This window comes from Cnephaeus nilssonii (assembly GCF_951640355.1).
Source record: "Cnephaeus nilssonii genome assembly, chromosome: 6".
In the NCBI taxonomy this organism is placed as follows: domain Eukaryota; kingdom Metazoa; phylum Chordata; class Mammalia; order Chiroptera; family Vespertilionidae; genus Cnephaeus; species Cnephaeus nilssonii.
Window position 1 is genome coordinate 3,025,057 of NC_137077.1, and position 22,481 is coordinate 3,047,537.

The window sequence follows — 22,481 nt, forward strand, 5'->3', positions numbered from 1 at the left end:
CCTCTGCCCGCCCCCCCCCCCCCCCCCCCCCCACTAAGCCGGTTGAAGTGGAACATACTCCAGTAGTGTGAGTCTGAGGGAGCCCTGATGACACTTTCAGAAAGGAGACTTTCAGAAAGACTTCCCTGAACTCCCAGTCAGATGCGGTGTTGCCCCCCCAAACCTTGGTGGCCTCCCCAAACCCGTAAAACTCGGGCTCCACTAGCGAGCTCTGCGGACCACATCCTGGGAGTCACTGGGCTAGAATGACCCCAGCAACCTTCTCCGCCGCTTAAGTAGCCCTGCTCCTTTGATTGACAGAGGAAGCCGCCAAAGGCGCCCAGGGGAGGTCCCTTTTGCGCGCGAGGGGGCGTGCCTCCTCGGCTTGCCTCTGGACCAATCAGATGCGCCTAAGGGGCTGTGGGGTGGGGCCCGGCGCCCAGCAGCCAATGGGACGAGCACAGCGGACGCGGAGGAGGAGGTGCGCTCGGCGCTGGCGGCAGAAGTAGTGGCGGCGGCGGGTCAGGGCTGGGCCGGGCAGCGCAGCGGAGCGAGGGCGGGATCCTGGCCGCAGCCGCAGCCGGAGCCGGAGCCGGAGCCGGAGACGCCGTCGCTGCCGGAGCGGGGTGCGCGGCCGGTCGAGAGGCGAGCGGCGGCCGAGGTGAGGGGCGCGCGCCGGCGGTTGGGAGGCGCGGGCGGACGCGGGCGCTGGTCGGCGGCCGGGCCCTCGCCCTGTCAGGCCCCGCGCCGCGCGCCAAGGGCAGCCTCTGGGGCCGCCGCCCGCACCTCCCGGGCCCGCGCTGCCCGCGCGGGAACTTCCTGTCGCGGCGGGAGGGGTGTGTTCGGGGCCGAAGCGGAGGGGGCGCCGAGAAGACGTCTGTCCGGGGGCCCGGAGGAGGTGGGGGGGCCCGAGGGAGGGGGCAGCCGGCGGGGCGCGGGCTGGGGCTGACGGGGGAGAGGCGTGCGGGAGCAGAGCCCGCGGGGTCCGAGGGGGAGAGGGGGCCACGGTCGGAGGGCAGCCGGGTCCATCGGTTCGCAGCGGAGGCGCCGGCGTCCGGGGGAGACGCCGCGGGAGAGGCGTGGCCGGGAGCCGCCGGGTAGGGGCTCGGCGCGGTCCGAGGTGGCCTGGAGGGAGGGGCGGAGGGGCCGGCGGGACACATATGCGGATGCGCTTATTTGGGCGCTGGGAGGACCGTCCTCATTTCCTTCCCTCCCCCCACCCTCCCTGCCCCTCTCCCGGCTCTCCCTCCGTGGGGCGGGGGCCAAGCCCTTCCTCGTTCCAGGTCCGAGGGCTTCGGGGCGGCCGGGGCGCCCGGAGCGGGTTGCCGTCTGCCCAGACCGCCGCTGCTTCACCGACGCGCGAGCGCCCTCCCCCGCGGGGGTTCCGGAGCCTGCCTGGCCTCGGGGGAGGTCGGCGATGGGCGAATTTGGGATCTCTGCTGCTTCCTTGGAGCGGTTCTCTGGGTCTCCGCGCCACCGATTTTCTTGGCAGACGCAGCTGGCCCGGGCGGCCCGCGGTGCGCGCTCCGGGGGCCCACGCGGCTGCAGCCGGGGAGGATGCCGCTCGGCGGGCCGGGCGCGGGGCAGGGGGCCTTCAGGTGTGCGCGCGCCATTCCTGGATCTTGCCTTCTCCCTTTCCCCGAACGGCCCCTGCGTTTTTGTGGCTCCGGAGGGGAGGCTGCTCCGAATCTCCAGGGCTGCTCGGTACCCTGTTTACCAAACACGCCCTGGCTGTCCTGGTGAGCATCGAGGGGCCAGCTCACCCCTTCCTCCTCCTCTCTCCGGCTCCTCCTCCGCAGCCAGCCCGACATGCTGACGTTCTGATGGAATCCTCCTGGGCCGGAGGGGCTGGAGCCCCGGGCCAGGTGGGTGCCCTGGGGGGGCAGCCCTCCCGTTCTTGCCCCAAACGTTCTTATTCCGCTTGACCACACGCCTGCCTGCAGCCTCCCTGCAGAGGCACCCAAGGGGGTGGTGGCGGGCATGGCAACTTGGGTTTCTCTTGACTCACACGGGAAACTCTCATCTGTGTGCATCTCAATTTATAATGTTAGCGTTTGGCCATCTCTTTGGTGAGGTTGTGCCAGCTGCGATAGGAGGCCACTGCAGCAGAAACACACTTTCCTGTGGTGTGTTTTTCTTTGGACAATTGTCTGGAATCTTTTAAGAAACTGGCCCTTAGGCTGGTGATATTTATTACTTGGGAAAGTAACACAGAGGAGATGCGTTGATTAGATCTGCACTCTACTCACTTTTTCGGAGAAGAATAAACACTCATTTGAATGGAAATGGCATTCTTAGCTCATGCTGTTTGGGAACTGGAAACTTCATTACTTTTATTTATTTTTATTTTTATTTTTAAAAATATATTTCTTTATTGATTTCAGAGAGGAAGGGAGAAGGAGAGTGATTGAAACATCAATGATGAGAGAGAATCATTGATTGGCTGCCTTCTGCACACTCCCTGCTGGGGATCCAGCCTGCAACCCAGGCATGTGCCCTTGGCTGGAATCGAACCTGGGACCCTTCAGTCCGCAGGTTGCCACTCTATCCACTGAGCCAAGCCGGCCAGGACGGAACTTCATTACTTTTAGTCTCAAATGTATAAGAGGTCATAATACTGAAATAATCAAAGTATGCATTTGTAAACGACAGTATCTGGGTTTTGAACACATTCTCCTTCTGGGAAATAAAGTTGGCTTTCCCTAGTCCTGGAGGCCAAGTCCAGATCTCTGATGGCCTGGCCAATTTTTGGGTGGGACCTGAGGTTCCTTTGTCCTTAATCTTTTTGTTTCTTCTCTATTCACTTCAATTTCCGTACCGACTGAGTTAAGAAGCAAGATGTTCAGGCTTCCTGCTTCTGCTGGGGTCATCTGCTGTTGCAGGATGTTATGGAATATCAAAAAGGTTGCATAGGTTCCTTAATGATGATAATAATGGCACCGTGTGTTTGGAGATCCTGCTAGCATTTACCAAATGCTCTCTGGCCACCCTCCCGTGAACGCCCCAGCTCACTTGGGCCTGCCTTATCTGCCATCAGGTTGTAAGGTGGATTGTGGAGGCTGCCCTGTAGATTATGGGGGTAATGACCACCTTCCCATGAGTGAGAGTGCTGGTTCAGTTTTTTTCCAGTTAGATTGTTTGGAACTGCAGCTGCATACCTGAAGGCAGTAATGCCTTACTTCTGACGTCAGTTTACATTCCACAGGTAGCTACCTTCTTTCTGGCCCTGGCAGTGATCCTTCACATACCTGGAAGCACCATCAGTGCCCGAAACCTGGCTCCTGATTGGTCCAGTGGTGGCCCCTGGGATGGCTTTGTAGGAATTTCTTTAGTATTTATTACTGGGACTAAGGAATTCCTGCAGATAATGAGGCTCTGTCTGGTGATTGGAGACGGTCTAAAAAGAAGTAGTCTCAGAGTATTCTGTGCAGTGCAGCATTCTTGGCATATGTGTAGTTCTAAAGGTAACTATTTGAAGAACAGTTGCCATTTAGGAGCATAAGTTTTTTGGTATTTTGATAAAAAACACTTAAGAACAAAAATCTCCTTTAATTGTGTAATGACTTGCATTTATTCCCATAATTGTACATTTATGTTTGCTTAATAAAACAGAGAGCACCGTGTAGTCTTTTTATTTTGTTTCCTAGAATAAAATCTTTATTTTTAGAAATTGAAAGGTAGCCCGGCCAGTGTGGTTCAGTGGTTGCACATCAGGAGGCCCCAGTTCTTTTCCTGGTCAGGGCTCATGCCCAGGTTGTGTTCTCGATCCCCAGCAGGAGGTAACTGATCAATGTTCATGTTTCATCAATGTTGCTCTTTCTCTCCCTTTCCCTTCCTCTCTCTCTAAAATAAATAAAAACATTTTTTTAAAAGAAATTGAGCCCTACTTGGTTTGGCTCAGTGGATAGAGCATTGGCCTGAGGACTGAAGGGTCTCGGGTTTGATTCTGGTCTAAGGGGCACGTATCTCATTTGAGGGCTGGATCCCTGGCCCCGATTGGGGCGCTCGCGTGAAGCAACCAATTGATGTGTCTCTCTCACATTGATGTTTCTCTCTCTCTTCTCCTCCCTTCTCTTCTCTCTAAAAATCAATGGGAAAAATATCCTTGGGTGAGGATTAACAAAAAAAAATATAAAAATTGAAAAGTATTTGACATGTAACATTGTATAAACTTAATGTGTTAAAATTTTCAATATTAAAAATTCATCTGAGTATTTCCTGTTTCCAGGCACTGAACTAGACTGAATGAGAATATAGAAATGAATAAAGTACAGACTCAACTAGCAAAAACCTCAGAAAGAAGCCTTAAGAAGGAAAATGATAGAAACTTTGTTATAACTTGAAACTAATATAAAATACTAAATTAAAATTTTTATTTATTTATTTTAGAGAGGAAAGGAAGGGAATCGGGGTGGGGAGAGAAACATAAATTTGGCCGTAACCGGTTTGGCTCAGTGGATAGAGCGTCGGCCTGTGGACTGAAGGGTCCCAGGTTCAATTCGGTCAAGGGCATGTACCTTGGTTGCGGGCACATCCCCAGTGGGAGGTGTGCAGGAGGCAGCTGATCGATGTTTCTCTCTCATCGATGTTTCTAACTCTATCCCTCTCCCTTCCTCTCTGTAAAAAATCAATAAAATATATCTTTAAAAAAACCCACAAAAAACATAAATTTGTAATGCCACTTATTCTTGCATGTGCCTTGACCAGGGACCGGTGTATCGGGATGATGCTCTAACCAACTGAGCTACCCGGCCAGGGTAATATAAAATAATATTGAATGTCAACTGTAATTGAAAAGTAAAATAAACTTTATTATATTTTTAGGTAGAAAACATGTTTCAACATTATATAATAATATATATTATTGTTATGATGCTTAGAAAGAGCCAGGCTGGTGTGTCCCTTCAGTGGTTGAGCTTTGGCCTATGAACCAGGAGGTCAGGGTTTGATTTCCTGTCAGGGCACATGCCCGGGTTGTGGCTTGATCCCCAGTAGGGGGTATGCAGGAGGCAGTCGATTGATGATTTTCTCTCATGATTGATGTTTCTTTTTTTTTTAAATTTAATATTTTTATTGATTTCAGATAGGAAGGGAGAGGGAGAGAGATAGAAACATCAATGATGAGAGAGAATCATTGATTGGCTGCCTCCTGCACAACCCCTACTGGTGATTGAGCCTGCAACCCAGGCATGTGCCCTTGTCTGGAATCGAACCTGGGACCCTTCAGTCCTCAGGCCGATGCTCTATCCACTGAGCCAAACCATCTAGGGCATGATTGATGTTTCTATCTCTCTCTTCCTTTCCCTCTCTGAAATCAATAAAAATATATTTAAAAAATAATGCTTAGGAAGAAAACAAGTGGAAAGATGAATAAAATTAGTGTAATTATTTTGTTAATCTACATGGGCTCTGGTACTTCTGTATTCTCTAAATTTTGTGTTATAAGATTATTATTTTTTAATGGAAGCAAGAGTAGTATACTTTCTTAATAAGTCTAGTAGAACTTCAAAAAAAAAGAAACTTTGCAGTGACTTTAGAAAGCCCCTGTTCAGTGGTTTGTGTAACGTACTCTGGCTATATGAGGTTTATGTGACCATTTTCCTTCCTAGACCTGTGGAGTGGTAGAGTGGGAGGGGCATGGATGGAGGTGGGAAGCCCTGGGCTGGTCCAGCCTTTCCCCGACTGACCCTGAGGTCCGGAAAGTCACATTCTCGTGGGTCTCAGTTTTCATTTGTAAAATCAGGGGCTTAGAGGTTCTTAACTTTTTGAGAAACTGATAACTATGGACTTTTCTCCAGAAAACACACGGGGACAGCTTCAGAGGCCTGGACCCAGAGTAAGAACTGGATCGTCTCACCTCTAAGCTCCCACTCCCCTCTGCTGTTCTGTAATCCTGTTGTCCTGGTCATCTTTGAGCTAATAATAATGATGACTTGTGTTTATAGAGGATACATTCCAAAGCCTTTCACCTCATTTTTTTGTCCTTAAAACGTTTCTGAGTGGTGTGGGTAGTGAGGGATATTCCTTTTTGTGACGAAGAAAGGGTACCAAACCGGGCCACCACTTTGGTAGGGTCACACAGCAGTCGGACTGTCTTGGGATCAGAACCGGGCTTCTGGTGGCCAGCCTGGGTTTTTTCCATTAGTTGAATTCCTAGGTGGTTGTCTTTACGAGTTATGTTTGGCAGTGCCCGTATCCCAGAATGTGTCACTTGCAGAGGAAACTGTTTGTTCATCTGCTGAAAGACCTGTTTTCTTGTCTGACTTTGGATCACTAAACACCTTTCTGCCTGACCTTCAAAAGGTTACTTACTTTGTTTTTGTTATTTTTTCTTGCCATATTTTCCATAGGGGCACATTTGTTAGACTTAGGTGTTTTGAGCAGACTTTGTTTAATGTTTATTGATTAAAGAGTACATCAAAATGATTACCTCTCAGTATTGCTTAGCACTTGATAAACTTGTGAAATAAATGTTAAGTGAAAATTCCAAATATTTGACTTGTTTCATCCAAGTATGTTCTCACAGAAGAGAGATGTTCCTTGTAGCCTGGAGACCCCTCCCTGGGCTGAAAGCTGCTGGGTGGGCTGAGAGCTGGGTGTGGGTTGTGCCAGTGACCAGGATTGTCCAATAGTGGTTTCTTGTGGCCTCTGGCCGATTCTGAATATTTTAAGGACTGATTTTTTTGTGTGAAGTTTATTAGTATAGAGTCTCAGCTACATAAAGAGCTCATGTATGCAAAAGAACACTAAAGCCTCACAGATGTTAGATGGTTTATTATTGATGAAAAGCATTATCCATCATAAAGAGGTTTGGAATACTCAGACCTGGAGGTGATAGGATGGTATACAGTAGGTATCACTCACATGTGGTGTGTGTCCTCCTGTCTTGTCAGTTATGTCTGACACCTGTGAGGAGATGGGCTGCCATCATGCACTGTCCAGGCTGGAAAAGGTCTTTGTTGATTTCGGGTGCATTTCCTTAGGCTACAGGAGAGGATGAGGCAGACACACACAGCCTCCCTGACACGGCATATAAAGCTGGGTGTCATGTGTCAGCTTCCCGAAGCGACTTGCTCACTAGAGAGGGGTTGGTGGAGGTGTAAGGCCGTCAGTGAATCCTGAACATTAAGCAGTAGAAAATCACCAAAAGTAGAAGGCTGATCAGGACATGAGGCTGTCAGTGAGCAAGGCCCGTGATGAAGTGTAAGCTCCAGGCTGCTGCCACTGTGCCGGATCGTGCCCTTTAACCTGCTGTAGCGCCTCCTTCGTTAGCTCTGCTAGTGTTTATGAGCCTCTGCTCTTACCAGGAAACTTGCATCCTATAGGTCAGCCCTTCTCTGCCAGGGGCCTCTGGTCTGTGATTTAAATATTGGTAGAGAGGCAGGGTTGTTAGTGAGCTCAGAACGCCTTTAGTGAGGCTGCTTTGTTGAAGTAAGTGCTTTTTATTTTAATTTCACTCTCTGAGCTGAGAGTGTTTGGAGGGAGTGTATGTGGGTGAAGGGAAGTAGGCGGGTCGGGTCGAAGGGACTGTCCTGGTCACTGAGGGTTCAGTGCCCCTGGCATTGGCTGGGATTCTGAGACTCAGGTGACTTTTGCACTCTGCAGAGGCCGCTCAGTCAGGAAACGGGCCTAAAGCACTCCCATTTCATTGGGACAGTAGCAAATAGGAGTATGTACCAAGTGGAGGGGACTGAAGAAGGCCGTTCTGACTGCCCTCAGGACACTGCAGAGAGCTGCCTCTGAGGGAGGTGACTGCGGAGTGGTTTTGCCAGTTCACAGGTGCTTGCTTTTGTGTGTGTTTTTTAACTTTATTTTTAAAATATATTTTTTTATTGATTTCAGAGAGGAAGGAAGAGGGAGAGAGAGAGATAGAAACATCAATGATGAGAGAGAATCATTGATTGGCTCCCTCCTGCACGCTCCCCACTGGGGATCGAGCCCATGACCAGGGCAACATGCCCTGACCAGGAATCAAACTGTGATCTCCTGGTGTCATAGGTTGATGCTCATCCGTTGAGCCACACTGTCTGGGCAATATACTATTTTTAAATCCCAACATTGATGTTACGTTATCCAATTCTACTGAAAATTCTTCTAAAATGTGTTATTACTCTCTTCTCCAGCCAAGGCATATTTAGTATATTTGGGCCTTTCCTTGGTGACTCAGGGTCCCAGGGTTGTTGATGTGGGCGAGGCCTGCAGTCCTGCATGGAGTATCCTTCCTCCTAGCACTACAAGGCCTGCTTCCTCTCTTCTTACCACCTCTAGGCTTCTTTCCTCTTGGTTGGGACGCGGGCCCGAGGGTGGCCATATTCTCTTTGGGTTTTGAGGGCCGCCTTGCCACGTAAAGGCCCAGCTCCCTCTAGGTCGGTCCTTTGTGCCTGGGTTGAATGTTACAGGTTATAGGAAGCCTGACCCTGTGATGACGGGCTGCTTCTGTGTGACTCTCAGGATTGGAAGGGCGTGTGTGTGATGGTGATGATAACTCATACTTAGGTGATGAAAAATACAGAGTTGAAAAAGCAAATTGTAAAGCTACATGCACACTGATCAGATGTGTAAAATATTAAAATACTATACAGCAATGAGGTTAAGGTTGTAGAAGTCTAGAAAGTTTCTTATTTTCCAAACTGTACCATTGCCCTTTTACTTTTAGAGTGAATATTTAAGTAACAACTTGGCTTTGTAATTAAAAAAATATATACAAAGCTTGGCTTTGTAATTAAAAAATATATATACACAGCTTGGTTGTGTAGGTATGTGCCGTTTACCAAGAACTTTCCATAGCCCTCATTTTGTTTTCAGAGCAGTCCTGTTGCTTTGCTCCCTCTTCATTGTTCAGAGGAGAAAAGAGGGAGGCCTGGAGGATTGGTGGTTTTGCCTGAGGTCAGTGGGCCAAGACCCCACACAGGCCTCGCCCCAAGTCCAGAGCTCCCGGGGAGCCTGGTTATGGGGCTCTGCAGGTGGCCTTCCACATATAGAATAAACTGGGGCTAGTGTTTGAAGGTTCCTGTTCCACTGAATGAAATTTTATTATTATCCAGTGATGCCCAAACCATTGTTTGTGAGCATTTTCATGTCTTAAACTACATTTGTGTTCCATTGTACCCAATTACATTGTCGCCAGCCGAGTGTGCCAAGTCTGTGAGTTGTGGTCTTCAGAGAAACCACAGAGCAGGCTCTGCTCCCCTCTCGACTTCCAAGCCTGCTATTAGTGGGTTTGGGAGCTGCCTGGTGCCCTTTAGCATGGATATGACAATGTTTTAGTTAAGGAAGCCATTGTGACCTCTGCACCAGCAAAGGTTTTATTGGCTAAGGAGCCTGGGCAGGTGCCAATGAGGGGGTTGGGCGAGGGGAGGGGCAGATCACGGGTGGGGTCACCGTCTGAGACAGACCTCCGGATACAGTGGTGTCTGAGGGACCATAAAGAAGCTTTACATTCTGGTCATTTAATTCTTGCACAAGGTAGCATTAATCCACTGTCCTTATGCGTAAACGGAAGCTCTGAGAGATGGCATGACCTTCACAGGATCACTATCATTTCACTTATCTTGCTGCCTTGAATAAGTGAATTCTGGTTTACTCACCTGCAAATATGAAAGTAATCTTTAAAAGTTCATCTTTTTCCCCACCCCTCAGAAACAGAAACAAGACAACTTATGTGGTCTTTTGTTTAAGATGGTATCTATGCCTGCAACTAACTTGCTTAAGATAATCTGAAAGTTTGCAGTAATTTACACAGTTGGGAGATAAAGGGAAGAAAGGGAGAGGCTGCTAAACAGCCTAGCTGCTGGGCGTGAGTCCAGGTAGCCTCTGCTTGTCCGCCTGTTTACCTGTCCATCCGCTGTGCTGTCCGCCTCCCGACTGGTGAGCGGAAGCAGCGTGCCCGGGGTTCAGACCTGGCTCAGGAGTACTGTCGTCTCACCTTCCGCTAGCTGCCTTTGGAAAGGTGTCGTATGCGACTAAAATGAATCAAGAGAGGAGAAATTACATTTCTGTAGAGCATTGAGTTTGCATTGCACTTTGTAAAATTGTGTAAGACTTTCACATTTTGCTAACATTGTGATACCAAATTACGATCATTTGTGCAGGTCTATTAGAGCAAATGTTTGTTTTTGTGCTTGTGATAGTCTTCATTTTTGTGTCACGGGAATTCCCTTCCTTTCTTGTCTCTTAGGTCTTTTAAATGTTGAAGATACAACATAGAAAACAGAGTTTTTTGAATAAAGAACTCTCTTTCTATTTTATCTTCCACACAAGGAAGCAATAGCTGCCACATATTGTCTCCTTTGTTCCAGGCTGCAGAAGAGGCGAGACAAGCACAGTGCCTCTGTCGACCTCTGGGGTTACTAGTTTGAACATGAGGGTGCTGCAGGTCGTGAAATCTATGCTCAGTCCCAGGTCATCCAGGTTGGGAACAGGAGAGAGGCTTTGAAGCCCGGTCTGACCACATGTGCTCATCTCTTTTTCACTGATCAATATTGTTGTTACAAATGTGTTATTCAGATTTGCTTAAATATTTTTTCATATTAAAAATTTTTTTTTTATTGATTTCAGAGAGGAAGGAAGAGAGAGAACTAGAAACATCATTGATAAGAGAGAATCATTGATTGACTGCCTCCTGTACTCCCCCCACTGGGGGACTGAGCCTGCAACCTGGGCATGTGCCCTGACTAGGAATCCAACTGTGACCTCCTGGTTCATAGGTCGACACTGAACCACTGAGCCATGCCAGTCGGGCTATTTTTCATGTTTTTAACATTATATGGTGTGGGGGTGTGGGGGTGGATGGATGGATGGATGGGTGGGAGAGATTAATGGGGGAACTTAAAGGCATATATGCATAACCCATGGACACAGACAGTAGTGTGGTGAAGGCCTGGGAGGCGCTGATGCTGGGTGGAGGGGGTCAATGGGAAAATAAAAAGGGGGGGGGGGAGAGACATCTGTAATACTTTCAACAATAAAGATAAGTAAAAAAAAGACTTAATGGTTGCATAATCCTGTTGATGTCATGAGATTAATATATTCCCCTCTAATGCTGGACATTTTAGGTTATTTCTACATTTTTTTGCTATAATAGATGAATTTGCAGTTTATAATTTCATTTTTCATCTGTGTAATAAGTTCCTGGGAATTTGGGGGATAAATTCCCAGAAACAGAAGTGCTGGTTTAAAGGATCTGCACATCTTAGAGGGTTTTAAAAACCTCCTCTGTTGTTAGTGGGTTTATTTTTCTGGTTGAGGAATTCTTTCTCTTTAAAATACCTTGGACTTTAGAACTTCCAAGTATCTGTGAGATAAACTTTTGTGAGAGTTTCTTACATGAGTCACATTTTCTTCCTAAGTTTCTGCATATCATTTTACTTGAATTGGATGCTTTACTTTTTAAGTAAGAAAGTTTTTGGAAAAGTCTTCCTTCTTTCTTTCTTTCTTTCTTTCTTTCTTTCTTTCTTTCTTTCTTTCTTTCTTTCTTTCTTTCTTTCTTATATATGTTTTTATTGATTTCAGAGGTGAAGGGAGAGGGAGAGGGAGAGAAACATCAATGATAGCGAATCATTGATGGGCTGCTTCCTGCACGCCCCTCCTAGGGATCGAGCCCGCAACCTGGGCATGTGCCCTGACAGGAAATCGAACTGTGACCTCTTGGTTCATAGGATGACACGCATCCCCTGAGCCACACCCAGCTGGGTCCTACTTTATTGTTTAATCACCTGAGCTATAATTCTCCATTCCCAGGATGTAAATGTTTGTGGCTGCCTGCCACCAGCAGCTCAGTCACTGTGGAGTCTGAACCTCAATATCTCGTCTTCACTCCCAGGCTGCGTATATGGAAAGGCTACGCAAGGGGGTTTCTCCCGTGTCATGCATCCGTTGGGATGGCCGAGGGGGGATGTTGGCATTCTTCTGATTTTGCCTGACTACCTTGTAGATGCTGCTCTCATGGATGTCCCTAGCTCGGTTCACACAACTCAGAGAACATATTGGGAGGTTTATAGTGTTGTTTTGTTTGTGTGTTTTTTTGTTCCGAAGTCACTGTGTCCTTCACCTTGCTCTTTCACTGTCGGCTGGCTTCCTTACTCACCTTCTACTGTCACTTCGGTATTCACCCTCAGTGAGTGGCGTCCTGCTTCCTGGTGGCTCGTTTTCCAGGATCTGCAGAGGAAAACGAGCTTAGCAGGGACACGGAAGGGCTCCAGGTCAGGAGCAGTGCCCGGGCCTCAGCTCTCACCCTTGGATCCTGTTTCTCTATCAAGTCCCCCATCCCTTGCTTCCCTGGGGGGCTACTTCCCTTTTCGTTCTCTGGCCTCACAATAACAAAAACTCTCTTTTTTTTGGTTCCTCTTATACTAATTCGCTAAGAAGGGCTGACTTCACAACAAAACGAAAGACATTATTACATAGAAGGTGGAAATAAGAGGAAATAATCACGAACAACCCAGAAGCATAGTAAGAGTTTTGTTTCCCAGGCACAAGTCGGTTTTTGGTGCCAGCGCCGTAGGGCTAGCCTAACGGCATTGGCTCGGCTGGGTGTTGCCTAGCTTCCTGCTTTTCCTCTCTAGCTGTATTTATTCTGTCAATAAATCCAAATTTTAGAGTAATGCTATGCTCTGTGCTTGGCAGTCTGTTTTTATCACAAGTATGGAAAGTGTACTTTGCCCTGGTTTCCACAGATGCCTAAACATGTCTAGGTTGGCTGTTGCCTAGGCAACTGGTAGAGCTGTTGGTTGTGTGTGTGGTGAAGCTTGGACAGGGGTTGGACAGAGGGCCAAGTCATCCATAGGCTTCTCAGCCAGGCTGGGTGGTAACCACCAACCCCAGAGGCACAGGCTCTTAGCTTCCCTTTGCCCTTCCCACTCCTAAGTCACGGGAAAATTGATTGGATCGTTGGGGTGCTACACTATGTCTCCTTTCATGAAAACTGGGTGAAATAGTTGATAGAGAAAACTCCAGGCTATCTTTTGTTACCTTATCTTTAATGCTGCTTTTATTTTTGTTTTGATTTCTTTCCTTTTTGCTCTCGCAGGTGTGGGTCTGAAGTTGGTGATCGTCTTCAGAATTGCTATTTTGGACCTGTGCTTTTTGGTCTACAAATTCTATCAGAAACTTGCAGGTTCATGAAATTTAGAAATAGTTGAAAATAGCATGCTCTCTTGCTAATAATTAAAGAGACAGGAAAAAAAAACCCTTCAAATTCGTGCCTTATAAAAATTGAATGTTAGCAGAATGACTGGAGAGGTGGCCTCATTCTTGGAAGACTGTCTGCCCACTTAGACTCGTGGCAGGCAGGAGGAGGGGCCTTTCCCTCCCTGGGAGGAGGTGGCAAATTGCCTGTATCCACAAGGGCTGTGAAGCCTGCTCCCTAGTCCCTTGGTTTGTCCAGGGGACTGCCTTTTGAGGCCATGAGCTGGGGCCCAGGTTGCTTTCACCTTAGGAGGGCCCTTTTTGGAGCAATGGGACAAGGACAAACCTCTGCTGCATTCCTGTACCCCGTGCTGCAGGTGTATGCAGCCAGCCATCCTAAAATATAAAAAAACCCAGGGTCCGTAACGACCGACTGAAGGCTCAACCGAACACCGGAAGTCAGTCCTGCAGTCAGTGCATGGTTGCCGTGGCAACCCAGCACTGACTGCTGCGGGGGCTGTGGATCAGGCCTGGAGAGAGGCCTGAAGAGAGAGGCAGGGTCTGATTTGCAGCCTCCGTGGCAGCTGTTGATCAGCTGTTGCCTCTCTCTTTCTCTCCGGGCTTTGTCAGCAGCCGTGCCTCTGTTTCTCTCCAGGCCTCCGTGGGGGCTGCTGATCAGCCCCGCCTCTCTGATCAGGCCTGGAGATAGGCCCCAAGACGCTGACTGGCATAGAAACCAACCAATCAGAACCAAATCTGGGTGAACTGTGAGGAGCCAATGGCTGCCTAGAAGGCAGAGCTTTTGACGCTGACTGGCATAGAAACCGACCAATCAGAACCACATGGGCCAGCAGGGGAGGGCATTTGGGGGCGAGATCAGGCCGGCAGGGGAGGGCTGATGGGGGCAAGATCAGGCTGGCAGGGGAGGGCAGTTAGGGGTGATCAGGCAGGCAGAGGCAGTTGGGGGAGAGATTAGGTCGGCAGGGGAGAGCAGTTGGGGGCGAGATCAGGCCACCAGGGGAGGGTAGTTAGGGGCGATCAGGCAGGCAGGCAGAGAGGTTAGGGGTGGTGAGGCAGGCAGGCAGAGGGGTTATGGGCAATCAGGCAGGCAGAGGCAGTTAGGGGTGATCAGACAGGCAGTTAGGGGTGATCAGGCAGGCAGGCAGGTGAGCAGTTAGGAGCCAGCAGTCCCAGATTGCGAGAGGGATGTCCGACTGCCGGTTTAGCCACAGGGATGGGGCCTAAACCGGCAGTCGGACATCCCCCAAGGGGTCCCCCATTGGAGAGGGTGCAGGCTGGGCTGAGGGAATTCCCCCCCCCTCCATGCACGAATTTTGTGCACCGGGCCACTAGTTATTATATAAGGAGCTTGCAGGCAGATTGTCTGGGCTTGAATCCCACCCAGCTCTGGGCAAGTTATTGCATCTCTCTGCGCCTGAGTTTCTGTGCCTCTAAAATGATGATAAGTAGCTGGTTTGGCTCAGTGGATAGAGCATCGGTCTGCGGACCGAAGGGTCCTGGATTTGATTCCTAGTCAAGGGCACATACCTTGGTCAAAGGCTCCGCCCCAGCCTGGGCCCTGGTGGGGCACATACAGGAGGCTACCAATTGATGTGTTTCTCTCACATCGATATTTCTCTCTGTCTTCCCATCTCTCTTCCACTCTCCCTAAAAATCAATGGAAACATATCCTTGGGTGAGGATTAAAATGGGGATAAAGACAGGATTATTGTGAGGACTGGTCGAGTGCCTGTGTACCCCACACTTGGGGATTGCACCCAGAGAGCCTTGTTTAGTGCTGCCATAGGTGTGCCTCTGAGCCCCCAGCATCCTGCCACATGCCTCTTTGATTCCCACTTTACAGGTGAGGGAACAGGCTCGCAGAAGCTTAACAGCTCCTCAGACCAGAGCTGCCTTCACGCTCCGCCTGCAGTGCATTGGTGGTCTGCTGTGGGGACCTGGCTCTCCAGGACGCTGGGCTGTGATTGCACAGGGGCTGCTCACTCAGGGCTGTGCCATCAGGCGTAGCTTGTAGATGGGTATTTTTACTGCCCCTGTACATACACACATGCACACCATTTATTCATATGTTATAGTACACAAATGATACTGTGATTATGATTAATAAAATACCAATTCATTAAAAAAAACTTGAATTGAAAGCTAGCTTTTTGTCATCATGATTTCCTTAGTCATTGAATGCCAAAAGTACCATCCTCTAGGGAGCTAGGGAGGGAGTTGATCTTAAGAGTCCTCTTTTGTGGGGAGAGTTCAGTGGAGGTTTATTGCTGCCCTTTTAACCCTGTCGGGTATGTTAGTGTATGTCCTTCTGCTGTCCACCATCTGCATGCCTCATGGATCAGGGCATGTGGGGGAGATGGAGTCCCCAGTGTGGCTGGGCTGAGTTGTGAACTGGAAGCAGGTTGGGAGCTCAGAGTCCATGCCAGGTTCAAGAAGCAGGAGTGTCTGAAGTGCCTGTGGGAGCAAAGAAGGTGATTACATCCGAGGGGCCTGGAAGGAGTTCTGCTGGGTGCTTGTTCTCTGGAAGCATTGGTTCTGGCTCACCTGTCTTCCCTGCATGGTGCAGCGTGATTTTGTTTTGTTTTAATTCAACAAATCCAGCTCCCTCCTTAACCTGGGGCTCTAATTGCAGAGTATATTCCTGAATCCAAACCACAGACCTAAAGGCTGGGCCTGCCCATGGAGAAGTTGGTGATTCCATGGCGGCCAGCCCAAGAAGCCCCTTTTCTAGGAAAGCTCTCCTCTTGGTTAGATTTGGTTCCGTAATTTTTCTGCTTATTCTCCTAACCTTGGTCATTGGTGCTCTGAGACACGTGGGTGGAACCCAGCCATGCTTCTTGACCTGTATTTGGGTCTCGGATCTCCTTCAGAATTTCATGAAAATAGATTCTCTTCCTTCCATACAGGACACAATTTTTTTTCATGCAATTCTGACAGGTTCATAAATCCCCAATCATTTATTCGACAAACATTTGAATGTTATATGCCAAGCATGGTTCTGAGTAGTGGGATTGTAGCAGGAACACAGTGGACCAAGTGCTAGTGGGAGAGGGAGGCTGTGGACAGCATGGTAGCCAACCCCTACCCCAGCGTGCAGAGAAGGCCAGCCTCGGTGGGCTGGAGTGGCCCGCCCTCATCCGCCTGCTTGGGGCTAGGCTCATTGCCAACCTCCCAGTTCCCTTCCAGCTTTTACTTTCTTGAACTGGTTTGTGACTACATCATTATCATAATGATTTTAAAAACTTTAATATTTACTGAGGCTTATTTTGTGCAGCTGCCCTGCTTTTCCTTGCATGATTACACGTATGACAGCTTTGTTTTGCAGGTGGAATGCTGGGCGCAGAGAGGTTCAGTGACAGGCCGCATAGTTAGGAAGGGCGTTTTGGGTCAGCATGCCGCCTGGTGTTGAATTCAGCAGCCCGGCCTGAAGACATCATCGGAAATGCCAACAAAGATTAAGTTGACCACTTTGTCCTGGACCATCTCCGTCCTCAGACTGGTTCCTTTAGCAGCCAGAGATTTCTTTTTTTTTTTTTTTTAAATTTCTTTATTGATTAAGGTGTCACACATTTGTCCTCATCCCCCCATTCCTATCCCACACCCCTCCCCATGGATGCCCCAACCCTCTGTTGAACTTAAGCATTGGTTAGGCTCATATGCATGCACACAAGACCTTTGGTTGATCTCTCCCCCCTCCCCCCACCCTCCCCTATCCTCCCTCTGAGGCCCGATAGTCCGATCGATGCCTCCTTGTTTCTGGTTCTGTTCTTGTTCATCAGTCTATGTTCATCATTTCCCCTAGATGAGCGAAATCATGTGTCACTAGAGATATACTTATAGGAATTGAATGTGCGACGAGCAATAATAGTTATGCTGACAGGCAAATGAATCAGTCTGTAGTGAGTTTCTTTCTGGACCAACAGTTCTTTTTTTTTTTTTTTTTTTTTATATATTTTATTGATTTTTTACAGAGAGGAAGGGAGAGGGATAGAGAGCTAGAAACATCGATGAGAGAGAATCATCGACCAGCTGCCTCCTGCACACCCCCTACCAGGGATGTGCCCGCAGCCAATGTACATGCCCTTGACCGGAATCGAACCTGGGACCTTTCAGTCCGCAGAGCGACGCTCAATCCACTGAGCCAAACCGGTTTCGGCCCAACAGTTCTTTTGAGACCCAATATCAATGTCCACCAGTTCCTTATGAGTACATGTCGGCACTGACCCCTCAGCTCTGGATGGTGGACAAATGGTGGTAATGCAGGTCCGACTCCCTCTGGTTTGGTCTCGGCCGGACCCAGGGGCACGGCTTCACCCGGATCCAGGGGCCCACGGCCTCACCCGGACCCGGGACCCAGCCTCACCCGGATCCAGGGGCACACGGCCTCGCCCAGACCCAGGATTCAGCTTCACCCGGACCCAGGGGCGCATGGCCTCACCCGGACCCAGGGGCGCGTGGCCTCTCCCGGGCCCGAGATCCAGCCTCACCCGGATCCAGGGGCACACGGCCTCGCCCGGACCCGAGCAGCCAGAGATTTCATCTTTACGTGACAGTCACACCAAATTGCCTTGTCAAGGATGAGAGCCTGAGTGGAACGTGCGTTCCGGCCTGGATGGGGCAGCCATTATAGATACCATATGTATTTACTGTTAGCAGAATTGCATACTCCCATCCTCAGTCCCAACTAATTGCCTTGTGAATGACATTTGAAATGCACATTATTCAGTACTTGGCTGAGGAGATTTATATGCACGCTGCTTTTTCCACACCAGACAGTTGTTTTCTTGTTTTAATTTTTCAGGCACTGCCCAGCTGACATAGTAACTTCCTGAAAGTTGCTTTAAAAAACGTCGTATCCTCTGTAGAAGGTGGAATGAAATAGCATTTGTGATCTTGACTCAGTCCCTGACAACAGAATCGTTCTTCTGACTGGAAGTTTGCAAGCTGCCATTCTCCTGGCATCCGCTGCTCGTTCTTTCCCTATTTATTTACATTTAATAACTTAACAGCTCTGCTTCCAGCATTCTAAGGCTTGCCACAGCTTCGTGTGAAGCACAGACTGCACTTTGGAGTTACTTTGAAACCTGACTAAATGCCAGCTTGCATCATGGACACGCGGTGGGACTGTGTTTAGCTCAGGGTTAAAAAAACGTGGCAGTGCCCCGTCATTCTTCCTGGGCCCTTGGGTCCGGAGAAGCCCCAAGGCCGGGAAGGGGAAGTTCTTTTATTATGTGACCAAGGGATGGCTGTTGGAAGTCAGGTCCTGAGACAGGCGAGGGAGGAATTCTAAATGCAGTTTCCGGTCTGAAGGGGTGAGGCAGGGTTGGGGAAGTCCACGTTTGAAGTCCAATAAGACGGAGATTGGGAGTGGGAGGATGGGGTAGCTGACGAGAGAACCTGTCGGTTTTCTGAGTGTGTGGGTGAGTGGGGAGCTCTAGTGGCTTCTTTCCCTGGCGGGCTGTGCTAAGGCTGGATGTGCCGCATGGGGCTCCCGCCCTGGGCCCTCTTCTATGCGACTCTCCCCGTGGGGTGAGGAGTCTGAGAGGCCGAGAGTTGTGCCTACCTGAAACCCGTGCCTCCACCTCTAGACCCTGCCCAGGGACAGAGACCCTGGCATTCCCTGTCCCAGTAACCCCTGGGCCACTTCCAAGACCTGTGGGAGCTCTTCCCTGTGGCCCACCTGGGGTTGGACTGTGCCCCCTGTGCACACGCCTCCGCCTGAGCGGTGGCCAAGTGGTGGCTGTGTGCAGGCTGTGTGTGTAGCTGGAGCTTGGTGTGCAGGCGGGGTGTCCCCCTGAGTGCACGTGGGGTGCAGGGTCCAGCTCCGGAGTCGTTGTATATTTGCTTTCTTGAAATAGCAAAGTCTGGGCTTATTTATTGGGTGTGTTTGTCCCATGCCGTCCCTGCTGCTCAGGGTACCCTGATGTCCCTCCCTGTCAGACACTGCGGAGCTGGGTTCCAGGGCAGGCCTGTCCCTGCTCAGCTGTTCTCACCGCCAACCCAGCCGCTCGCGAGGACGACCACTTGCACTGAGCCTTTTCCCTGGAGTCTCCTCTAGGGCTTGGCGGCTGGAGGTCTTGGATTTTGTTAGCATCTGGCACCCTATCAGAAGGATTCCAGTCTACATCGTGGACTTTTTAGAGCTCATATTTTATTTCCGCTTTATTCCATGGACTTTAGCCTGGAAGGTTCCCAGTAAGCAGTTTTCACATTGACACATGAGACTTTTCCTTGCAGCGAAGCACAGGTACCCTGGCTCTGAGGTGAACGGCTCTTCTAGAAACTGGTCAGGTCACTTCTTCAACAGCAAAGCGGTGTTCCAGGCACATTCCTGTGACTGCTTGTCCTTCAGGGGCAGGGCGTGTGTCTTTGGTCACTGCCACAGTCACAGTGTCCCACAGTACACACGGGCTTCCGGGTGCTGCTGGGGCTGGGTGCCACCCCTCAGGAGGAACTGCCAGGTCGGAGATGGAGACCGCAGGGCAACTGAGGACGTGGAGCCTTCAGCGGTGTCCCCAGCCCAGAGGGTCACCAAAGCTGGGCTGCAGTGGTATTGTCACCAATGTGAGAAAAATAAGGACAGTAATCTTTTATGTGTTAAGGTTAGAAACTGCCTTTTCTTGGGAAGAGTTGTCTTTTAGTGTAAAACTGTGAGCTCTGTATCTTTTAGTTTTGAAGTGTCCTTATTTTTTAGTATTGGTGATAAGAGCTGGTCTGGTAGGTTTCCGCCCCCCCCTCCTAATCCTCACCCAAGGATACACACCCTTTCGACTTTCAGAGAGAGAGAGAGAGGGAGAGAGTAACGTTCATTGCCACCTACCCCTCATCCCCCCATGCCCTGACTGGGGATTGAACCCGTCCCCTTCCCCAGTTCCCAGGTGCCTAGGACCATGCTCCAATCAATGGAGCCACCCGGCCAGGGCAAGAGCTGGTAGTTTTTAAAGAGTATTTCTTTCTTGACAAAATAAGAAGTTAGTGGTCATACTTTTCCACCAAAATTTTAAACTTTCCTGAGTATAATTAACAGTTAGTTGCACATATTTAAAGTGTACAATTTGATAAGTGTAGTCATATGAATACGCCCGTTAAACCATCACCACAATCAAGATAATAAATACACCCATTATGCCCAAAAGTTTCACCGATTGACTTGAATAGTTCCTTCTGCCTGCTCCTCCTCACTCCAGGCAACTGCTCTGCTTTTTGTAGATTAGCTTATCTTTTCTAGAGTTTTACATAAATTGAATCAGACAGTATATGCTCTTTTTAGTCTGGCTTTTTCATTCAGCAATATTATTTTTAGATTCATCCATGTTGGGGCATATACCACCGTATCATTCTCTTTAACCCAGTGTATGGCTATGCCGCACTCACATGCACACACAGTTTGTTCACCCGTTTGCCTTTGATGGACAGTGGGCTGTTTGTAGTTTGGGGCTATTACAAATGAAGCTGTTATGAACATTTGTGTACAAGCTTTTGTACAGACACGCTTTCATTTCACATGGGTAGATAACAAGAGTGGAAGGGCTGGATGATACGGTGTTTGTTGAACTAAAGTGCTGGACCCTATTGCATCCCCACCAGCAGTGTGAGAGTTCAGCTCCTCCAGATCCTCACCAGTGTTGGGTATAGTCAGGCTTTTTCTTTTTGCCATTCTGGTAGGTCTGTAGTGGTGTCTCATTATGGTTTTAATTTACATTTCCCTAATGACTAGTGATGTTGAGTGTTGTTGTCTGTATATCGTCCTTGATGAACTATCTATTCAAGTCATTTGCCCATTTAAAAAAGTTGCAGTTTATTTTATTATAGATGCTCCCTGACTTATGATGGGGTTATGTCCCAATAAACCCATTATAAATTGAAAATATCCCAAGTCAAAAATGCACTTAATACACCTAGCCTACTGAACATCACAGCTGAGCTCAGCCCCCCTTAACCATGCTCAGGACACTCGCATTAGCCTCCAGTTGGGCAGATCCTCTAACACAGCAAAGTGTCGATCCTTACTCTCGCGATTTCGTGGCCGCTGGCCGCGCCACTGCCCAGCTGCATTGGAGAGCATCACTAGCCCCAGAAAAGAGCAAAATGCAAAATTCAAAGTACGATTTCTACTGAATGTCTGTCACCGTCACACCATCGTAAAGTCGAGAAATTGTATGTTGGAGACTGTCTGTACTTAGTTTCGAGATTTCTATATTCTGGATGTAAGTCCTTTATCAAATATGTGATTTGCAAATATTTTCTCCCAGGATGTAGCTTGTCTTTTCATTCTGTTAACACTGCTCTTTGAAATTTAAAAAAAATTTGCTGATGAATGTGTTCTTCTGTGGTTTGTGCTTTTTTTGGTTGGTGTCATAGCTAAAATCTTTAGTCCAGTTGAAGGTTTTACACTGTGGTTCATCTGAGTGCTGTGATGTGTACAGCTCCCTTGGTCTGTGTGTGGGGTGGAGATGTTGCAGGAAATGTCCTCTCTCATTAACCAAGTATTGAGAGGGAAGTGGACTCCACAGCTGTCAGAGTGGTGTGAGGGGACAGGGCTGTGGGTACAGCTGGGGGTTGGTAGTCTGGGAAGGCTTCATGGAGGAAGTGGAGATGTGTGTATCTCTGGGTGTATAGAATTTACATACAATAAACTTCACTTAAGAAATTTGGTACTCAGGGACTTTATTAGATAGGCAGTGGGAATTAACAAAGTTTTTAAGCAGAAGAGTAAGGTGAGATCAGATCTGGGTTTCAGATAGGTTTTCTGGCATGGGTAGGAAAGGATAGAGGTTAGTTTGTGAGAGGCAAATGTTTGATGCAATAGCAAATGCCCTTCTTAGGGTCTTTGCATATCTGGTTCCCGCTTCCTGGACTGTCCTGAGCCTGGCTGGCTACTTCTTATCGTTCAGGTCACCAGCCCTAGCATCAGCCTGATGTTGCTCCCTGCCCCTTGGTGCCCATTGAATGTCTGAAGGCGTCGAGCTTCCACACGGATCTCAGTGTGTTACCTCCACCCTCAGTTAGACTGTCACCATCACGTACGTAGGGGCCTGTCTGTCCCCTGTCCTCTCAGAACAGTGTTGGGTCCCCGATGCCCCTGTGGTGTGAAAGCACAGCTGAGGTTCAAGATCCCAGATGCCGAGGGATCGGGCTGGGCTGGCGGCAGCACAGCGGGAAGGGGAGAAGAATGCCAGGGCCATGCTTTTTAATTCCATGTCATCAGATGAATGCTGCCCTTGATTGACACTTGTGATGTTCCAGTTGGTTGGCCACTGCTCTTTCCTAAACAGCTGGGGTGTTTGCCAGACTTACTGACCATTCTGGCTGGGCTGTGGCTTACGAAGGCGGCATGATTTTGCTTAGTTTGGATC

At 49.0% G+C, this 22,481-nt stretch overlaps 1 protein-coding gene across 5 annotated transcripts in view; it reads left to right on the forward strand.

Moving 5' to 3' along the window:
* The first annotated feature begins 476 nt into the window (after window positions 1-476).
* The window catches only part of PACSIN2 (protein kinase C and casein kinase substrate in neurons 2), a 114,497-nt gene continuing 92,492 nt past the window's right edge, over window positions 477-22,481 (forward strand). For 4 of the 5 annotated variants that reach the window (XM_079774562.1, XM_079774561.1, XM_079774559.1 and 1 more), the window contains exon 1: window positions 477-640. The gene's annotated coding sequence lies outside the window, so the exon portion shown is untranslated. The remainder of the gene's footprint in view (window positions 641-22,481) is intronic. The other variant, XM_079774564.1, reaches the window with a different exon arrangement.